The sequence below is a fragment of the Oncorhynchus kisutch genome, linkage group LG19, assembly GCF_002021735.2.
Source record: "Oncorhynchus kisutch isolate 150728-3 linkage group LG19, Okis_V2, whole genome shotgun sequence".
Classification (NCBI taxonomy): domain Eukaryota; kingdom Metazoa; phylum Chordata; class Actinopteri; order Salmoniformes; family Salmonidae; genus Oncorhynchus; species Oncorhynchus kisutch.
This window is the reverse complement of record NC_034192.2, coordinates 8547525-8570285: the sequence shown is the minus strand read 5'-3', so window position 1 is coordinate 8570285 and position 22761 is coordinate 8547525.

Here is a 22761-nt window from a genome sequence, read left to right as displayed (position 1 = left end):
AGGACTGTTAGTATAATATCACTAAATCAAATGGTACTGCAGTACTATTGCTCCATATTTTTTCACATTTGTTTTACAATCTATTTAGTCAATTATGTAATTATATACAGAATAAAACATACATGATTTTTGTATTAAAATGGATTTCATCACACCAACGAAAAAACGATACTCTACCCCTTATATCTAGACAGCTGTCTACAGTATCATTTTACACACAGTGGTACAGCGTTTACATTTCATTGCCTTTTCCAACCAATATTTCCACAGTAAACGTTAATAATGGTTCTTATTATTACTATATTATTACTATATTATTACTATATTCATAGGATGTTTTTTGTTCTCGCCATCCGGCGTCTGGACCAGTTCTTTTTCTGCATATCTGGAGGTTTTTTGAGCAGCATCGGGTTAAAGATGAGCAGATAAAGAGAGAAAAACAGAGCGAGAGAGAGAGAGAGAGATGGCTTAGTAAATGGAAAATAGTGTATAGATAAGGGCCGAGCGAGGGTGATGAGGGTCGTGATGGTGAGATATCAGGTTGTGGTCAGACAAGGCTCAGGGCAATCTGACTTCTGCAAAACGTTGTTTTTGCAAGAGAGAGAAAAAACAGAGAGAAAGATATAATAATGAATAACCTTCCAACGAGATTGACACTGTCAACAGTTTGTGTTCTACTCCACCTGTCTGTGTGTGACTGTGCAGGGTGATACCTACTCTCCGCTCTATGGTAGCTCTAGCTCTGCAGTGCAACTCAGAGGGAATCGGCCTACCTAGAGCATTCCACAACCCCGGAGAATCAAGGGGGAGAATTCCTTGTCATCTCAGGGGGAAGCTCTTTAGGGACAAATTCACTGTGTTGAATAAAACCCGAATGAATCCCCTTAATCTTATGCATGAGATTATTATTCCCTTTTTATACATGGCTCATGTGCCGGATAGCCCCTGTCTTTAACAGTACTGTATGCCCGATGGAGAAAAGGAACACCAGAAATTCCACCAACTCATTTGCTACGGTCTTGATCCCTCAGTTATTATTTCTCGGTGTCGGAATTGGTGATCGTCAGTAGAATGTGTCACGAAACCACAGAAGAGAACAGAGCGAACACAGAAGAGAACAGAGCGAACACAGAAGAAGAAAAAACAGAGCAGGGCGGAGGTGGTTACAGTAATCATGCACGCCTGTCTTCCAAGGAGACCTTGTGACTGTGTCGTGCTTTCACCTCTGCTCCGCTGCAGTGGGCCCCGTGTCCTTATCATCCTCAGCCGTAAATATGACAACGCTACAGTGTTGTGAGTCTCTTACCTGGGAGACAATTCTGCTGTCACTGTGCCAGTGGTGGAAAAAGTACCCAATTGTCATACTTGAGTAAAAGTAACGATACCTTGATAGAAAATGACTCAAGTAAATGTGAAAGTCACCCAGTAAAATACAACTTCAGTAAAAGTCTAAAAGTATTTGGTGTTAAATACACTTAAGTATCAAAAGTAAATGTAATTGCTAAAATATACTTAAGCATCAAAAATTTAAGTAAAAGTATAAATAATTTCACATTCCTTATATTCAGCAAACCAGATTTCCATGTTTTTTAAATTTGCGTATAGCCACGGGCACACTCCAACACTCATACATCATTTACAAACAAAGCATTTGTGTTGAGTGAATCTGCCGTATAAGAGGCACTAGGGATGACCAGGGATTTTCTTGATGGGTGTGAATTGGACCATTTTCCTGTCCTGCTTCGAAATGAAGTACTTTTGGGTGTCAGGGAAAATATAAGGAGTAGAAAGTACATTATTTTTTTCAGGAATGTAGTGGAGTAAAAGTGAAATTTGTCAAAAATTAAAAATAGCAAAGTAAAGTACAGATACCCCCAAAAAGTTCTTAAGTAGTACAGTAAAGTATTTTACACCACTGCAATGCGCTTCATTAGGGTTTGAACCCTAATTCATATGAAGGGATGTGTATTTCCACTGCTACTCACCAGGTACTAGTCATTGTTGCTTCTTAAAAATATACATTTTCTGTACTTCAGAATTCAGGTTGAGCAGATTCCTTGACTTTTTCAACATTTATTACTACACTTTTTGTCCCATTTTATTAGCAACATACTTATGCAATTTTAAGATGGACCTTCCTAGAAAAACATCACCAGGGATAGTGACACCTTCTTTATTCTGAGTAAGAAACAAGTGATGCAAAGTGAGAATTGTTCACCTTGGTTTCAACCACCCGAGAATTCATAGAAAATCATGTCAGATCTGTCATGACAGCCCCTCTTTAACCACTCTAATTGGCACATGTCTCTCTTTGAGTAAGCACAAAAGTGATTTTGTGCTTATTAGAGAGGAGAGATGTTTGTGTCAGGTAGCGTGTGTAAAGGCATGTGAATGTATGTGTGTGGTTCTGTGCGTGTGTATGTATGTGTGTGTGTGTGTGTGTGTGTGTGTGTGTGCGGGGGGGTTCCTGAATGTTTTGGGTTACAGCACAGCGGCTGGTCGGCTGGCTGCTCCTGGCCTCCTGAAACGGCCACAGATCACTATGCTTGTCATCAGGCACCATTATATCCCTCTCTCCCAGGCTCCTTCAAGTCTATCGCTGTCTGTCCTACCTCATACAACTCTGTTCCTTTACTAAAGACACAAGACACTGTCGGCCCTATTCAGGCCGTACTGATAACTCTCTGCTTCTGGGGTAGCACTCTCACAAAGCAGCACTCTTTCACTGCCGCAAGTGAATGTGAACTTTTACTTTAAGATGAACATCGACAGTTCCTTTCTGTTGCAGGCTCTAAATAGAACCGTGTTGATTAAATGCACGTTCTCCCAGAAGAACAAAAAACACAGCTTGATTGTTAATTCAGTGTTGTTTACCTTCATGTCACTAAATAATTGAGGGCCAGGTGGTTTAATATGGCTCTGACTGACCCTAATCACTCACTTATAATCCACACAGGATGAAATATTCACAGGCCCCGTGTGTGATTCGGTCCCGTGAAGACCTTATCACCTAAAACCGGAAATTGATATCCCCACAACACATCTGATATGCTACTACGTTTAAATAAGCAAATAAGACAATGTAAAAGCTTGAATGTTAGAATTTTCTGGCGGATAAGTCTGCCTACTTAACACTGTATTGATTTGTAATTACTATACGGCTGAACTTAAAACTATATCATGTGGACAGTGTTGCAAACAAGTTGTCGAAGAAGTACAGACAAAATAGATGGAAAAAATATACTTTATTGATGCAATTATAACGGTGTGTGTGTGTGTGTGTGTGTGTGTGCGTGCGTTTGTGTGTGTGTGTGTGTGTGTGTGTGCGTGTGTTGGCCTACAGTATCTGCTAATATTGAGGGTAGACTTGCATGGCTGCAGGGTGGATCTTATCTGTGTGGTGTAAACATATATTTTGTGTGTTTTTCTTCTTCTGTGGTGGTAGAGAGATGTGCGAGGGTCCAGCTATGCCAGCAGAGCTCTCTCAGATTACTGCTTGCCACGGCAGATACACTGCAGGCTGAATAGAATCCTACTTACATAAACAGCATAGGCGAGTATAGAACTTTATCCCTGAATGTATATTGTGTGTGTATATGTAAGAGGACTATATCTTATCACATTGCTTTGTAATACAGAGTATCGACATATTCCAGTTATTAAATGCAAACATCTTGAATTGTGCTACTTAGTATTTTGTCCGTTGTCAAATGCACCTATATCTATTGCTGATAATATATGCCCCTGGTAAAATGCATTTTTGCAATAGAAAAGTAAAAGTAACTATTCTATTAATTGTAATGCAAGACACACCAATTTTCTGAGTTGTATACTGCAGAATACTTTGAGATTGTTGTAAACAGGTCATTGTTGACCTGTTCGAGGTGTTAAGTAGTCCTGTGTAGTTCTTTTCACAGTAAAGCACCGACACAGACATGGAGACCACAGTGGAGTCTCTCTGCGTGCCTGCGTGCAGGCTGCAGGTTGGAGCACAACGTAGCTTCTAGTCCACAGACAGGACCTCAGGGTCATGCCAAGACGAGCTCTCTCTCTCTCCCTCTCTTCCTCTCTCTCTCTCTCACTTTCTCTATCCATTATCTTTATCTCCTCCGATTTCTTTCTTTCTCTCTTTCCTCCCTCATTCACCAACTCTCACCTCTCTCCCTTCCTTCTCAGCCCTTTCCTCTCTCTCGCTAGCTCTCTCTCTCTGTGTCGGTCTGTCTGTCTGTCTGTCTGTCTGTCTGTCTGTCTGTCTGTCTGTCTGTCTGTCTGTCTGTCTGTCTGTCTGTCTGTCTGTCTGTCTCTCTCTCTCTCTCTCTCTCTCTCTCTCTTCCTCTCTCTCGCTGTCTGTCTCTGCCTCCCCCTCTCAAGTGTGTGTGTATGTGTACATATGGCCTTGAGTGGGTGTCTGTATATATATGTGTGTGTGTGTGTGTGTATGTGTGTGTGTGTGTGTGTGTGTGTGTGTGTGTCTGTGTGTGTCTGTGTGTATGTGTGTGTGTGTGTGTGTGTGTGTGTGTGTGTGTGTGTGTGTGTGTGTGTGTGTGTGTGTGTGTGTGTGTGTGTGTGTGTGTGTGTGTGTGTGTGTGTGTTTGTGTGTGTGTGTGTGTGTGAGCGGCTCATATCTTATCACCGGGGCAGATTAAGCTCCTGCCTACGATAACGTCCGTCGGTAAACAGGCGACAGGCGATGCACAGCGACAGGGAGCCCAAATGGGTGATTAGAGGTTCTCGGCTTGGCACAGGGGGTCAAGAGAGAGAGCGTCACCTCTTCCTGTAAGATAACTCCCCCCTGTTATTTCCACCCAGCCTCACTGGCCCTCTCATAAACACCAGACACCTTCAATCTCACCAGAGAGCACAGACCGACACAATGCCTGGGACTTTGGGCCCATATCTGTCCACTCTAACGTCAGTCCACGTCCTTTGAACCATATCAAGACAGTACACTATTCAGTACACTAGACAAAACACTAGACAGTACACTAGACAGAACACTAGATAGTACACTAGACAATACACTATACAGAACACTAGACAGTACACTTTGTTGTCACCTCTAAGACCATGTGATACTTGATGTTGTGTATCAGTCCATCTTGGTGTAACGTTACTGTACTGTAGGAGGTTTTAGATTCAGCTTTCAATGGTCGGGAATTATTAGAATGAAATAATGAATCATTATTGTGATGGGTCAGACTAATTACCATTTGTTAGTGACATCTAATGACCCCTGTCCCTGCCTAGGGCTCTATGGCTACAGTAGGGCTTTATGGCTAAAGTAGGGCTCTATGGCTACAGTAGGGCTTTATCGCTACAGTAGGGCTTTATGGCTACAGTAGGGCTTTATGGCTAAAGTAGGGCTCTATGGCTACAGTAGGGCTTTATGGCTACAGTAGGGAAATATGGCTACAGTAGGGAAATATGGCTACAGTAGGGAAATATGGCTACAGTAGAGCAATATGGCTACAGTAGGGCCTTATGGCTACAGTAGAGCAATATGGCTACAGTAGGGCTTTATGGCTACAGTATGGCTCTATGGCTACGGTAGGGCTTTATGGCTACAGTATGGCTCTATGGCTACGGTAGGGCAATATGGCTACAGTAGTCTTCCCCCATACCCATAGGACAAACTACAAGTGTGCATGGAAGAAGCACACACATACTGTACACTTTTCTCTTTAACCAGCATAATCTATTAAGATACAGTGCCTTGCGAAAGTATTCGGCCCCCTTGAACTTTGCGACCTTTTGCCACATTTCAGGCTTCAAACATAAAGATATAAAACTGTATTTTTTTGTGAAGAATCAACAACAAGTGGGACACAATCATGAAGTGGAACGACATTTATTGGATATTTCAAACTTTTTTAACAAATCAAAAACTGAAGAATTGGGCGTGCAAAATTATTCAGCACCCTTAAGTTAATACTTTGTAGCGCTACCTGTTGCTGCGATTACAGCTGTAAGTCGCTTGGGGTATGTCTCTATCAGTTTTGCACATCGAGAGACTGACATTTTTTCCCATTCCTCCTTGCAAAACAGCTCGAGCTCAGTGAGGTTGGATGGAGAGCATTTGTGAACAGCAGTTTTCAGTTCTTTCCACAGATTCTCGATTGGATTCAGGTCTGGACTTTGACTTGGCCATTCTAACACCTGGATATGTTTATTTTTGAACCATTCCATTGTAGATTTTGCTTTATGTTTTGGATCATTGTCTTGTTGGAAGACAAATCTCCGTCCCAGTCTCAGGTCTTTTGCAGACTCCATCAGGTTTTCTTCCAGAATGGTCCTGTATTTGGCTCCATCCATCTTCCCATCAATTTTAACCATCTTCCCTGTCCCTGCTGAAGAAAAGCAGGCCCAAACCATGATGCTGCCACCACCATGTTTGACAGTGGGGATGGTGTGTTCAGGGTGATGGGCTGTGTTGCTTTTACGCCAAACATAACGTTTTGCATTGTTGCCAAAAAGTTCAATTTTGGTTTCATCTGACCAGAGCACCTTCTTCCACATGTTTGGTGTGTCTCCCAGGTGGCTTGTGGCAAACTTTAAACAATTTTTTTTATGGATATCTTTAAGAAATGGCTTTCTTCTTGCCACTCTTCCATAAAGGCCAGATTTGTGCAATATATGACTGATTGTTGTCCTATGGACAGAGTCTCCCACCTCAACTGTAGATCTCTGCAGTTCATCCAGAGTGATCATGGGCCTCTTGGCTGCATCTCTGATCAGTCTTCTCCTTGTATGAGCTGAAAGTTTAGAGGGACGGCCATGTCTTGGTAGATTTGCAGTGGTCTGATACTCCTTCCATTTCAATATTATCGCTTGCACAGTGCTCCTTGGGATGTTTAAAGCTTGGGAAATCTTTTTGTATCCAAATCCGGCTTTAAACTGCTTCACAACAGTATCTCGGACCTGCCTGGTGTGTTCCTTGTTCTTCATGATGCTCTCTGCGCTTTTAACGGACCTCTGAGACTATCACAGTGCAGGTGCATTTATACGGAGACTTGATTACACACAGGTGGATTATATTTATCATCATTAGTCATTTAGGTCAACATTGGATCATTCAGAGATCCTCACTGAACTTCTGGAGAGGGTTTGCTGCACTGAAAGTGGCTGAATAATTTTGCACGCCCAATTTGTCAGTTTTTGATTTGTTAAAAAAGTTTGAAATATCCAATAAATGTCGTTCCACTTCATGATTGAGTCCCACTTGTTGTTGATTCTTCACAAAAAAATACAGTTTTATATCTTTATGTTTGAAGCCTGAAATGTGGCAAAAGGTCGCAAAGTTCAAGGGGGCCGAATACTTTCGCAAGGCACTGTATCTATTCTCATCCTTGAATAAAGTATGCAGAATATTGAGGATAATTGGGTCCATTGACGATATTGTTTCTTTCTCATCAATATCGTAAAACTCCTTGTCATCGGCATATACTTACAGTGAGGCCATATCTCAGCCCTGTCTGTCTCATTAGGCCGGTGTTTTATAAGCAGCTTTCTTGTTCATCCATACATAGAGATCACACATGGCCATTTATTGGGGATTTCTGATAATTGATTTATTCATTTTCATAGCCATCTTGAAATAATCTGCTGTAAGTATGTGGAGGCTAGTGTTAGACACATGGTGCTTATATAGTAGATAGCAGAAGTCGTAGTGGTAGTAGTAGTAGTAGCAGTAGCAGCAGTAGCAGTAGTAGTAGTAGCAGCAGCAATAGTAGTAGCAGTAAATGTAGTAGTAGCAGCAGCAGTAGTAGTAGTAGTAGTAGTAGTAGAAGCTGCAGCAGTAGTAGTAGTAGTAGCAGCAGTAGTAGAGTAGTAGAATTAGCAGCTGCAGCAGCAGTAGTAGTAGAAGCAGCTGCAGTAGTAGTAGTAGTAGTAGTTAGAAGTAGTAGTAGTAGTAGTAGTAGTAGTAGTAGTAGTAGTAGCAGTAGTAGTAGTTAGTAGTAGTAGCAGCAGTAGTAGTCTTTAGTAGTAGTAGTAGTAGATGTAGTAGTAGCAGTAGTAGTAGTAGCAGCAGCAGCTGCAGTAGTAGTAGTAGTAGTAGTAGTTGTTGTTGAAGTAGTAGAAGTAGTAGTTGTAGCAGCATTAGCAGTAGCAGTAGCAGTTGTAACATTAGCAATAGTAGGAGTAGTAGTAGCATTAGCAGTAGTAGTAATAGTAATAGTATTAGTAGTAGCAGTAGTAGTAGTAGTAGTAGTAGATGTAGTAGTAGCAGTAGTAGTAGTAGTAGCAGCTGCAGTAGTAGTAGTAGTAGTAGTAGTTGTTGAAGTAGTAGAAGTAGTAGTTGAAGCAGCATTAGCAGTAGTAGTATTAGCAGTAGTAGTAGCTCTAGTTGTAATAGAAGCAGTAGCAGTAGCAGTAGTAGTAGTAGTAGTAGTAGTAGTAGTAGTAGTAGTAGTAGAATAGTAGTTGATATTTCAGACGTGATTCTCCCGTACAAATAAATGACCAACCCCGACAAAAATGTCCATAAATTATAATTCACATTTCCTGTTGCTGCTGTATTACTTCAGTGATATTACAGTATCAATGAAACAAATGAATATTACTCAATGATTCACAATTATCTGTATACAAGTGTAAACAATCTGTGTCCCATTCCGAGAGCTGGTTTATGTTTTTTGCTAACATGGAAAAATGTTCATGATTAAACCACAAATTGCGCATTGAAGTGTTGATTTAAAGGGCAAACCAGTCATTTTGAGCCTGCCTGTTTTGTTATTGTGACTGATATGTGCCTTTCCTTGTCATTATTGTGGTATACACAGGAAACGTCAGAGGCCAGGTACGTAGGAGGCAAGCACACAGGCCTGTGTCTCCAAGAGGATGATATTCCAGTCCTCTCTCATGTAGGTCACAGGTCGTCTCAAAACTCTCCTACTCTACCTTTTTACTTTGTATCATTTTCCTTTTAACACCGTAAAGAAGAGAGTTGGACAACTTCTCTCTCTCTTGTTCTGTCCCAGAGGAATCGCCATGGCGATGGTGATTATGTCACCACTTAGTGAACTAACTGACACTGATGGTTAGAAATGGACTCGTGGTCCCAGTAGGCCCGCGCCCCCTCGCCTCCCCCCCAGCTCCCCTCACCCCTCCACCCTCCTCCCAGTCCCTCTGTCTGTCAGGACCCTCTGTGCAGGGTGTTGGGTTACCCCAGAGTGACGGCAAGGCCAAGTTCAACAGCAGACCCAGGGAGGGAGCAGGCAGGCAGGCAGGCCCTCTGAAGAACAGCTTGTTGGAAGGGTGGAAGATGAGGGGGAGAAGGGGGAGATAGCGAGCCTCTCTATAGTCTCCCTCCTGCCCTCCTCCAGATTCTCTACTCACTCTCCAGAACCTCTCTCCCTCCTGTCCTCCTCCAGATTCTCTACTCACTCTCCAGAACCTCTCTCCCTCCTGTCCTCCTCCAGATTCTCTACTCACTCTCCAGAACCTCTCTTCCTCCTGTCCTCCTCCAGATTCTCTACTCACTCTCCAGAACCTCTCTTCCTCCTGCCCTCCTCCAGATTATCTACTCACTCTCCAGAACCTCTCTCCCTCCTGTCCTCCTCCAGATTCTCTACTCGCTCTCCAGAACCTCTCTCCCTCCTGTCCTCCTCCAGATTCTCTACTCACTCTCCAGAAACTCTCTTCCTCCTGTCCTGGCCCTCCTCTACCCCTCTTCACTTTCCCCCACCCCCTCCTTTGCCCTTTGCCAGCTCCTTGCCTACTTTCCCTCCTGTCCTCTCTTTTCCTCTGCTCTCTCTCTCCTGCCCTTCTCTCCTTTGTCCCACTGCATGACCTGAGCTGCTCAGAGAGAAAGCACCACAAACTTAGAGACCTGGAGAGAAAAACCTCTTCATCACATTTTAACCGTCTCTACTGAGGATCAACTTTCCTTCACCTACACTTTATCTCACTTTAGTGTCATACATCATGGAAATGGTTGGTTTGGTTAAGCTTTAACCTTTCAATTAGATTTTACTTGATGTACAGTAGTATTTCACTTTCAAACTGTTGATAATAATAAGGGTGATGCTGTTCCAATTTGATTTGAATTTAATCAAATCTAATCTATACTTATTAGATTCCCTTCAATTAAAACCAATACTGTAACTCAAGCTATCATTGACCCAAACAGGCGAAGAGAGGTGCCTAATGTCCTTCGTTTCAAGTTATTGTCAATTTCCATTAAACCATTCAAAATGGTCATTTGTGACGAGCCAAATATGAAGTCACCCCCTCCCTCTCTCCACCTCCCCATCATTTCTCTCTCTTGCTCTTCATCCCTCCATCGGGGAGTGATGGTGGTGCGCAGACAGACATATGTGTTTAGTCTATTAAAAGAGACAGCCGGCGTGCTTTGGGGAGGTGACCCCAGAGCTCTGTGACAGCTTCAGTTACACTAACACATGAGCTCCCCTCACCCCCTCCCTCACCTCTCCTCACCTCTCCCTCACAGAGGTCGCACAAACCGTGGGGAGCGGAGTGCACCTCTCTAAGCTGCCAGCCTCGCCTCACCCCTCCTCCTCCCACACCTAAACCCCAATCCTGGCTGATCTAGGAGTGTGTGGGGTGGTGGGGGGGGGGATTTAGCAGTTTATCCCTTTGAAGGGGGTAAATTGGAAATTAAACTACTGGGGAGACACATATGTAGATGGCTGCAGTGATAGGGCCCCTTCTCACCTTCTCTCTTTTTTCATTCTCTCTCTCTCTCTCTCTCTCTCTCTCTCTCTCTCTCTCTCTCTCTCTCTCTCTCTCTCTCTCTCTCTCTCTCTCTCTCTCTTTCTCCCTCTCTTTCCATTGCTGATTTAATTACGTTTAGGAAATGATAGAATAACTGTGTCCACCTGCTTTGTTTCACACTATAATAATATCTTCGTTTAGCTCCCTAACCCCCAGTCTAACCTCCAGTCTAACCCCCCAGTCTAACCCCCAGTCTGCTGGTATCTCTGTTCACACTGTGGCTGACCTCTACTTGCTCCACACACAGGGATACACACACTCACTCACTTACTCACATGTGCCTGCATGAACGCATAGCGGTCCGAGGTGTTGAGTTCTGTTATGGAGTTTAACAGTGAGTGTTGAGTGTGTTATTGACACGTTAACTTTATTGCCCGTTTAGTGTGTCACCATTTTGGTGTTAATGGTAACAAGCAGGTGTTGCTTCTCCAATGGTGGACTGCAGAGATTGTTGTACGGTGAGAGGGTGTACTGTGAGAGTGCTGAGTTAGTAGAGAGAGCAGTGTGGTGTGATAACTACCCAGAGCAGTGATGAATGGCCTGCTGGCACAGTGGACTGTGGCTGTGATCGGAGAGGAGATGTGACCTGGCAGAGACCTCAGTCACTCTCTGTCCGTCCCCCTCACTCAAGCCTGCTTCAGTTTTGTCTGAACACTAAAACTAACTATGATCTCATCCTGCTGCTGGCCAGTTGGGAAGGTGTGGTCAAATAAACCAGTTTGTGAAACAGTAGGAAATACCGTTTTAGGGTGTCCTTCTATATACAGTACATTAGTGGTTTCAGAGGGCAGGTCTTATTTCCCATCTAATTAGTTATATCCAATATTTGTATTCTCTCCTTAATTTCCAGTAATCCTCTCTCCCTCTTTCTTGTAGTTAGCCTCCTTCTTGACATGTTTTACTGTACGTTAAGGAGGTTAGAAATGCTCAACTTCCCATTGAGGTTCTGCCACAGATGACAAAAAGAGAACAAGAAAGAAATGCATACAGAAAGACAACACTGCAGTAAAATGCGAGGTTGTAATTTTGACGACGGCGTGTAGCTCTGCTCGCTGGTTCTTGAGTGAGAAGGGCTCCGAATAGTTTTGGCTTTTTTGTGACGATGGGGGCCTATATTTTGACATGGAGAGAAGAGGCCAATTAGTCCATTAATGTGAGTGTTGACAGACGGATTACTCCCCCGGCTCGCCCGCCCCTTTAAAAAACAGTCCCATAATATCATTAAGGCCAGCAATAATTCAGCTCCTAAAGGGCCAGCCCGGGCTGGGCAGGGGACTGTTGAAAGTTTTACCTCGCTAATGACCTACTCAGGGTCTTCGCCCCAAATGGACAGAGTACAATATAACATAAAACTTTTAGGTCACGTCGTGAGTGGGACATTCAGGCTCGTCAGGCTAATGTGATTGGCAGCTGGGGGATGGGGAGCTGTGGAGCTGGGGTTGGGACTGAAGCAGAGGCCGTGGTTCCGTGGTTGTGCTGTTTGAAGCTGCCACGCTCCATTGTCTTCATTCTGGGCCCTTTGTTTCAGAGTAGGCCTGAGTTGCATGAGCCATTGTTTGTTCACAAAGTAAGTGTTGCGGTTTCCATCAGTGGAATAAACAGCTATACAGCAGAAGAGGTTGACAGATGCTATACCCCAAGGGGAATGGGGAAGAAGATGAAGAGGCGTTCTCTGTGTGTATCTATGTGGCGCCTCCCCGCAGTCTTCAGTAGGTCTCCCCTCTATGTAGGTTTACAGTTACAGGTCAGGGGTCGTAGGTGAGAGGTTGGGGCGGGGCTACACTGACAATGATGCAGGTGCTCCATTCAGCTCCACTCACCTGCAGCGTGTGGATGTCCGACCTTGTCACTCAATTAAGAGCGGGGATCCATGCGCGCACACAGACACACAGACACACACACACACACACAAACACACACACACACACACACACACACACACACACACACACACACACACACACACACACACACACACACACACACACACACACACATACACACACACACATACACACACAAAATCATCCCTACACACTTGCAGTCATGACCATTGCTTGGACCCCATGTAGTTAAGGGATTCTCTTACTGGACTGTGTGTGAAGGCGGGGAATCCGAGCGGTGTGGTCGGCATGGAGACAAAGGGCCCGTTGGCCCCTGGGTTTGGGCTCAGGAAGCCCCAGGTGTGGCCCCTGAGCCCTGGGGCCCCGGGGTCCTGGAGAAGGTTCCTCTCTCTCTGCAACAGGTGTTAGAACAGGCCCTGCTTTGTAGATCCATTCCTGAGAGGACGGGACATTGGACAGGCCTGCAGATGGATGTTCAGTCTCTTTCTCTCTGTATGGATGTGCAAGGCGGTGTTCTCTCGAGCCTTGACCCATCTCTCTACTTACAGGACAGCTCACTCGGATCCTTGACATGATATGAGGGTGCATTACTACCCTTGATGGGGCCTAAAAAACCTACTGCACACTACAGACACACCACCCATCCACACAGTACCGGACTGTTCATAGTGAAAGTGTTGATGTCAGATTGTGTTTTGCACCAACTAGATAGTCTATATTCTCTGGGATTTTGGGGGAAATGATGATGAAAAACAATGGCTTAGTAAATAGAGTTGAAGTCGGAGGTTTACATACACTTAGGTTGGAGTCATAAAAACCTTTTTTTTCAACCACTCCACAAATTTCTTGATAACAAACTATAGTTTTGTGCATGACACAAGTCCTTTTTCCAACCATTGTTTACAGACAGATTATTTCACTTATAATTCACAATTCCAGTGGGTCAGACGTGTACATACACTAAGTTGACTGTGCCATTAAACAGCTTGGAAAATTCCAGAAAATTATGTCATGGCTTTAGAAGCTTCTGATAGGCTAATAGACATCATTTGAATCAATTGGAGGTGTACCTGTGGATGTATTTCAAGGCCTACCTTGCTGGTGGAAACAGGTACAGAAGTATCTATATCCACAGTAAAACGAGCCCTATATCAACATAACCTGAAAGGCCGCTCAGCAAGGAAGAAGCCACTGCTCCAAAACCGCCATAAAAAAGACAGACTACAGTTTGCAGCTGCATATGGGGACAAAGATTGTACTTTTTGGAGAACTATCCTCTGGTCTGATGAAACAAAAATAGAACTGTTTGGCCATAATGACCATCGTTATGTTTGGAGGAAAAAGGTGGAGGCTTGCAAGCCAAAGAACACCATCCCAAACATGAAGCACGGGAGTGGCAGCATCATGTTGTGGCGGTGCTTTGCTGCAGGAGGGACTGGTTCTCTTCACAAAATAGATGGCATCATGAGGAGGAAAAATGATGTCGATATATTGAAGCAATATCTCAAGGCATCTCAAGTTAAAGCTTGGTCAGAAATGGCTTCCAAATGGACAAAGGCCCCAAGCATATTTCCAAAGTTGTGGCAAATGGCTTAAGGACAACAAAGTCAAGGTATTGGAGTGGCCATCACAAAGCCCTGACCTCAATCCTATAGAAAAGTTGTGGGCAGAACTGAAAAAGCTCAGTTACACCAGTTCTGTCAGGAGGAATGGGCCAAAATTCCCCCAACATAATTCTCTCTAATTTTGTTCTGACATTTCACATTCTTAATTAAAATTAAGTGGTGATCCTAACTGACCTAAGACAGGGAATGTTTAATAGGATTAAATGTCAGGAATTGTAAAAAAAAAATTAAAAAATAAAAAAAATAACAGAGTTTAAATGTAGTTGGCTAAAGTGTATGTAAACTTCCGACTTCAACTGTACAATTAGGTGGTTATACTGTGCGACTCCTGGGTCACTACCACAGTCCTTTGCAGGTAATGAAGTCACAGAGGACCTATGGTTGATGCTTGCAGGGATATTGTTGAGGTATCACTTTGTTTGCCACAAAGCCCGCTCTATGTTGGGGCAGATGAGCAAAGTCTAGAGAGAAAGTCTATACCTATCTCACATACACCTGCTTCAGCTGGGTTGCCCTTGTCTCAGGCCTAAATTGTGCTTTGACCTTAAAGGGATATCCCCTTTTTTTCAATTTCCTCCTAAAATGACACACCCAAATCAAATTGCCTGTAGCTTAGGCCCTGAAACAAGGATATGCATATTCTTGGTACCACTTGAAAGGAAACACTTTGAAGTTTGTGGAAATGTGAATTGAATGTAGGAGAATGTAACACAATATATCTGGTAGAAGAAAATACAAAGAAAAAAAAGTTTTTTTCCTACCACCATTTTTGAAATGCAACAGAAAGGTCCCGGTTCCAGCCATCACTCTGGTTGTAATTCCAATGGTGTCCACAAGATGGCAGTAGTGTATGTGCAATGTTTCTGACAGATAACTTATAAGTATGAGCGAACTACATGACATTTAGTGTGAAGTCAACCAGGTACATTTGGGCAAATTGTGAAGGAGACATTTGCATTCATATTAAATTTTTCTGCAAGAATGTCGTCAAATCTGTATACTTGGGCTTTGATTGAGCTTTTCCAGTATTAGTAGCCATATTATAAGTTCAACATTCCCAAACCATCAGTTTTCATAACTTCAGTACTCTGAATATTCTTATCATTTTTGTCCAAAAGGAAAATGCATGCTGTCGCACAAGGTTAGTAGCTACATTTTACAACAGATACAGGATTTATGAGTACTCCCGTAAAGCCCAGCTCATTAGCTATCTAGCTAGCTTTGTTTGACCCTGATTGGTGCTTATTTGACAAAGTTAGAGTCGTTCAAGTTAAGACCGCCCGCGTCATCGGCATGCCATGAAGGCGTCGCTCTCTGACCAAATGTGGTGTCCAATAGGATATACTACACCCCTAATGGTATAGTGAAGTCTGGTTATGTTCTAGGATCTCTGAGGAATACATACGAAAGTGATTTGACTAGTTGATACAACGTTTAGGGTGAGATTTTCACAGATTCCTTTCTTTGCAAATTTAAATACAAGAGTGGAAATACAAAATCGATCGTGCATGCTATACGGACCTTTTTAGGATATGAAAAAGGATTTCATCTTACAAAACGACACTTCATGTTATCTCTGGGACCCTATGGATGATAAATCAGAGCAAGATTTCAGAATGTAAGTACACATTTCACCTTCAGAGGTGAATTTATCAAACCTTTTTTTGCAATAATAGATACTGTAAATTGGACAGCGCAGTTATATTAACAAGAATTTAAGCTTTCAGCCGATATAAGACACTTATATGTACCGACATTCGTGACACAAGATGCTGAATGATTTAAAACTGTCCCGTTGACAGGACGCCCTTAAGCAGAAATACACACTATAAACTCACACACACACACAACTAATGGATGTCCCTCATTGTTATCGAGTTATTGAGTTTGTGAATCGCACAGTGAGACGGAACAGAGTAAATGCGCATTTCAACGTCATAGATTTAGCCGGTGGTAACTTGTGGAATAGACACCGGCTGGAATGTGGTTTTACCCAATCAGCATCCAGGATTAGACCCTCCCGTTGTATAAACATGTAATTGATCACAGTAACAGCATTAGATCACCCATGCTTATGAAGGGGAAAAAAGATCCTTGAGATATTAATTATATGTATCTCAGTTATTATCATAATAAACAGAACATAATCATATTTAGATTCTTGTCCTGTTAATCAGAGATCTGGCATTTGCTTCCCACCATCTATCTTTTCTTACAATATACAGGAAGTGTGTGTGAGAGTGTGTGCGTGCATACATGCTAGCGTGAATGTGTGTGTGTATGACTATTTGTTTGGTCGGTATGTGCTTTGAGCCTATGTTTGACCCTAAACCTAAACTTTACTGTTGCTTTGCATGTAAGATACATTTCTGTAAACATATAGAAGACATAATATATTTCCTCAATATTTGAAATAAACTCTACATGCAGACATTGACTTTACCTGCAACCCTAGATGGATGTTAGCCATAAAGCATGAGGGAAAGGATGGCTTCTCCAGGAGTCTGTTTCGTGCAGACAAACCGAAATCCCATATATTAAAAATAAATGATATCTGAAATATTTGAAAAGCCCTGACTTCCTTCTCTCTGGCTCCAGGAAAACATACATCACAGCTGGCGTCTGCAGCCAGAACCAACACGATCCATCCGTCTGGGACTCCGCCCAGGGTCAAAGGTCAGAAAGACATCAGTCCTGGTCCTCTATTGGTCCTCTGTTATGAGCCTAGTCCAGCCTGGAACACAAAGAGACAGAGTTGTTGTTTCTGTCTGGGCTGGCATCGGTTGCTATAGTAGGCTGTGAATCTGTAGTGCAAATAACTGGACAAGAAGTTCTGTCAAAGAACAAAATAGGGGAGCCATTGTTATAGACAGTGGCAATTTTAGCATGTAAATCTTGGTGGGGCAAACAAACCAAATGTGGGATGCATGCCAGCAAAACCACTACAGAACTAAACAATACATGAATTACAACGGTGACAAACGGTGCCCACAAACTGATAGGACCTACATAAAGCTGTCCCAACAGCAGTCCCAACACCTTACCACTGCTACATCTGGCTATTAGCGGAGCCTTGTCTGGCAATGAAACAGTTCATTCAGCAACTGCCTTTAAAAAAACATAGCTGATATGGCTGACTTGCTTAAATAAATGTGGTTTCTACTGACAATTGAGATGTACAAACTATGGCATAAGGGGACGTCAAACGGATAAGAGGCAATCCGTGATTTCGATTAAGACATTAACGAGCGAGAGACGACGGATTTAGTCAATATAACTATTTGTTTATCACTTTTTAAATGTACAGCGACAGAATTCAGAACATGGGCCATTCTTACATAGAAACAGACGATGAAAAGCTCTTACAATATTCGATGAATACATGTCTCTTAAACAGGTGATATGCAAACAAGCCCACACCGGCCACGAACGATGTGTTTACAATACCGCGTTGGTGAAAATAGACCCAAATTATTAGGGTGATGCACATGGGCTACTAAGAGCTTATAACACTTAGTAATACACTTGGTATTACTTTATTAGCTACAGTACACATATCTCTATGGCATCCTACATAATTTATGAAGCAGCATAAGTCATCTTTGGACTCACATGGTGGTGAACAGGAAGGTGGCGCGACGGTCCATCGTGGGAAAATTATGTCATCAAAGAGAAAGATGCCGTATTTACAACTCGGAGTTGAATGACCGTTCAACATGTATTTTCTCAGTCGTAGCTAGTTTTTCCTGACTTCCCAGTTGTCTTGAACTCACAGTTAGCCACTGATTCCTTTCCAAACCTCTCATTGTTGAATTTCCAACTTGTTGTGTAGTGTTTATGTCCGATGACCAATGAGGAGCTCAAAACAAGTGTGGCTCTGAATGACGGGTCGCCACTGGTTATAGAGCAAGCACACTTGTAGTTGTTTTGTTCGCTATTTCTATTGTCAACATGGCTAGCTAGTTGTAATATACCATCTTACAGTGTTAGGCTTTCACAAGGCAATTCAGAGAAACAGATGGTACTGTTGGTGGGCAAAGAGAGGAGTCGTGGCTCCTAAGTGCATGCACTCAGGAGTCAGTGTGTGTGCTGCAGTTCATTTTCTTCACATTAATCAAACATAGGCTCATTCTGTTCAGAACAACCCAGGGTACGACAACATGTCATAAACTTTGACACAGTATATGACATGAGTTTTATGATTTGGAGATGTGAAGTGCACATTTGGACTCACGGGTGTTTGGCTTGCTTGTATGACGTCAAATCAAATCAAATGTATTTATATAGCCCTTCTTACATCAGCTGATATCTCAAAGTGCTGTACAGAAACTCAACCTAAAACCCCAAACAGCAAGCAATGCAGGTGTAGAAGCACGGTGGCTAGGAAAAACTCCCTAGAAACGCCAAAACCTAGGAAGAAACCTAGAGAGGAACCAGGCTATGTGGGGTGGCCAGTCCTCTTCTGGCTGTGCCGGGTGGAGATTATAACAGAACATGGCCAAGATGTTAAAATGTTCATAAATGACCAGCATGGTCAAATAATAATAATCACAGGCAGAACAGTTGAAACTGGAGCAGCAGCACGGCCAGGTGGACTGGGGACAGCAAGGAGTCATCATGCCAGGTAGTCCTGAGGCATGGTCTTAGGGCTCAAGTCCTCCGAGAGAGAGAAAGAAAGAGAGAAAGAGAGATTTAGAGAGAGCACACTTAAAATCACACAGGACACCGGATAGGACAGGAGAAGTACTCCAGATATAACAAACTGACCCCCCCCCCCCGACACATAAACTACTGCAGCATAAATACTGGAGGCTGAGACAGGAGGGGTCAGGAGACACTGTGGCCCCATCCGATTATACCCCCAGACAGGGCCAAGCAGGAAGGATATAACCCCACCCACTTTGCCAAAGCACAGCCCCCACACCACTAGAGGGATTTCTTCAACCACCAACTTACTATCCTGAGACAAGGCCGAGTATAGCCCACAACGATCTCCGCCACGGCACAACCCAAGGGGGGGGGGGGGGGCGCCAACCCAGACAGGAAGATCACATCAGTGACTCAACCCACTCAAGTGACGCACCCCTCCTAGGGACGGTATAAAAGAGCCCTAGTAAGCCAATGACTCAGCCCCTGTAATAGGGTTAGAGGCAGAGAATCCCAGTGGAAAGAGGGGAACCGGCCAGGCAGAGACAGCAAGGGTGGTTCATTGCTCCAGAGCTTTTCCGTTCACCTTCACACTCCTGGGCCCGACTATACTCCTTCACGTCAAAGTGGTATTTATTATAATCCTCAATGTTTCATCTTTTAAAATACATTGAGTCCTCTCATTTTGCAGCATTTCCTTCACTCAGATGACAACAAATGTGCAAAAGTTGCCTAATTCCCGGGAGGGTATACGGGTATGAGGGCCACAAACTGTTTCAGTGAGGATTAGGCAGGTCTGATGCAGAAAAAGAATGGAAATTCTTGCCTACTTCACACATGTATGTTATTTTATTGTTGAAAAAAAGTATTGTGGAGTTCCTAGCTACACCGCTACAGAGCAAAAAACTACTGAAAATACTACCAACTTTTGAATTGAGTTAAACTAACACCAAGCTACTGCAAAATTAAGTTAAATTACTCGTTGAACTACATGTAGTTCACTACTCCCCAACACTGCAGATAACAATAAATAAAATGGTGAGGGGGGTGGGTTGTGCCTTACTTACAGTAAGTAATGGCACCCTCCTTGTAACATGACCAAGACACACGAGGATCTCTCATACTGTCCTGTATGTCTCACTCTGGGCCTGGCCAAAAGCACTATGGGACAGTGTTGTGAGTGAGAACCAGACTCAGCAGCACTTCCTTCCCCTCCTCACCTCTCTTCTCCTCCTTTCCTCCCTCCTCCATCCTCTGTTTGTCCTTAAAAACTCATCAGGCTGTGCTCCGTGCTCAGCCAGCGATAAGGGGCTCCTGGGCTCCTCACACCTGGGCTGGCTAGCGTGTCGTATCACCCCTAATTACATTAGTCTAATCACCTCCAGATCACTCCACCTCCACGCAGACCCCGCCACGACCCCGTGACCCGGCCAGGGAACCTATTCAGGGGTTAATTTTACTTATCTCCCCTGCAAGCAGACCCCGCCCATAGACGCACTAGGAAAAACAGGGGGATAGGCGGATATGAAGGGATTCCTTTGGGAGGTGTTTAAGATGACTGTTGTCTTATGACCCTGGTGTATGGAATGACACTGTTTGAACTCTTCACACATAATCTAAAGTTGACATAACATTGTCATGGTAGAGCATGGCCATTTATGCTGAACTGCAGAGCACTTCAGATATTAGACGTTATCTCAATTGAGGCACAATGCAATGACAATATAATGTTCCAGGAATACATGTACGGTGTCATATCTACAATTTTGTTATGTGGTCCTATGGTTTTATATTAGTACACAGGAGTCCGTCGTTCTTAGCTCACTCTCTCTCTCTCTCTCTATCTCTTCTTCTCCCCCTTCTCTCTCTCTCTCTCTGTCCCTCTCTCTCTCTCTCTCTCTCTCTCTCTCTCTCTCTCTCTCTCTCTCTCTCTCTCTCTCTCTCTCTCTCTCTCTCCCACATGTAAAGCACAGTGCTGTTGGGCCCTCTCCATCTGTTATCTGAGTTAAATGAGGGTCTCCCTGCCCATACAGAACAGAGTATCACAGCCCAGCTAAATTAACATGTGAACCAGTCAGCTGATTTGTGCTGTCCATGCCGTAGCACTGTGTGGACATGGTTTGCCAACCAAACACCACACAAAGTACTGTTGCTACCCGAGCCTATGGTACCGCTACTCATCAGGTCAAAATACAGCGCAGTGCCCCTCCCTCTCCTTCCATCCTCCCCTCCTTCCTCTCTCCCTCTTTCCCCTGTCTCTCTTTGTTCTGTTTCAGTGTTGGTGTGAGGGGTCAGAGTGAGATTAGTCAAATACAGTGGGCTTAGCCTCCCAACACTGTCCATTAACTACAAAAACATGTGCGAGAGGAGCCTTGATAGACAGCGCCCTTGTGTTCACAGTTGTTTCCATTGGCTATTCAATTGAGCCACGTCAGAGTTACCTATCAATGACCTGAGCCTCCTATGAGTCCGGCCATAAAATATGTATAGTGCCAAGCGTTAGTGACTACTACCAATCTTCTACCTGCTGTTGTTTTCCTCTGAGCTTCAGCTATATGGGATACCTCCTAGTACTGTATGTTCTAAAACTGTTCTCCTGGGGAACAACTTCCTTAGGTAGCAGTCTGTGATTCCCAGATGTCTAGGATGTGATATAGTCCCTGTTGCCACATAGTTACCCAAACATCATTCTTCTGTTTTCTACTACTATACTGAGAGACAAACAAATGTGTCTCTCTGGTGGAGGAAAAACATAGCTGTTGTTGAATTGAGAGATGAATGCATCTCTATACTTCCCTCCCTCAATGTATCTCTCTGCCCTCCCTTCAAACTTGCTCTCTGTCCTCTGCACCCCTCTCCCCCCTTCCCCTTTCTCTATGTGCAGACAGACATGCCGTGCTCCCCAGACTGTCCATACTTCCGATCTCACTAATGTTGTTCAGTCATAACAAATCGGGCCCTGACTTTCTAAAGCAAACAATGCTGTGGGGACTGAGTCCTCCAATAACACTTTGTCAGTTCCAATCAGGCCTGAAATATGACTCAACTGTCTATGCCTCTCCCAGCCCAGCCTCCCCTGCCTCCCCTGCCTCCCCCGCCTCCCATGCCTCCCCCGCCTCCCTCCCCCGCATCCCCTGCCTCCCCTGCCTCCCCCGCCTCCCATGCCTCCCCCGCCTCCCCTGCCTCCCCTCCCCCGCCTCCCCTGCCTCCCCCACCTCCCATGCCTCCCCCGCCTCCCCTGCCTCCCCTCCCCCGCCTCCCCTGCCTCCCCTGCCCCCACTTCCTCTCTCTATCCCTGTATGCCTCTATCCCCCTCTCTCTGACCGTCTCTCTTTCGCTTTCTCGCTTTCTCGCTCTCTGGCTGTCTCTCATCTCTCTCACCCTCCACCTTTCTTTCTAGCTCTCTCTCTCTCTACCTCTCTCTCTCTGTCTTTCTCTCCTTCTCTCTGTCTCTCTCTCTACCTCTCTCTCTGTCTTACTCTCCTTCTCTCCGTCTCTCTCTCATCTCACTTCTCCATCCATGTCAGTAATACTATTTCTGATGTTGGACATCATAATACCAAAGCATCATTCAGCCTCAGTTGTGACACTCTTTCAGGGAAATGAACCATATATTCTTATTTGACGACAACAAAACCATCAAAAGGACTATATTTTAATTGCACTCCTCATCTTAGAACCAGTTGAATGTGTTTACCCTGTTCTTTATTTGTTGTACCTTGATGCCTTGTTGTGTTAGCCTGTGGCTATTCTAATCAGTAGTACCACTCCCTCCACTTCAACACTGAGGGAAACATCAGCAGCGATGCCCGGTCGACCGCGGTGCGAGCGTGTTCTCTTCATGGCTGATTAGCGTTGTTCAGAAGCAGGAAAGACCACCTCAAAGAGAAAACTGCCCTGACTTCAAAGTT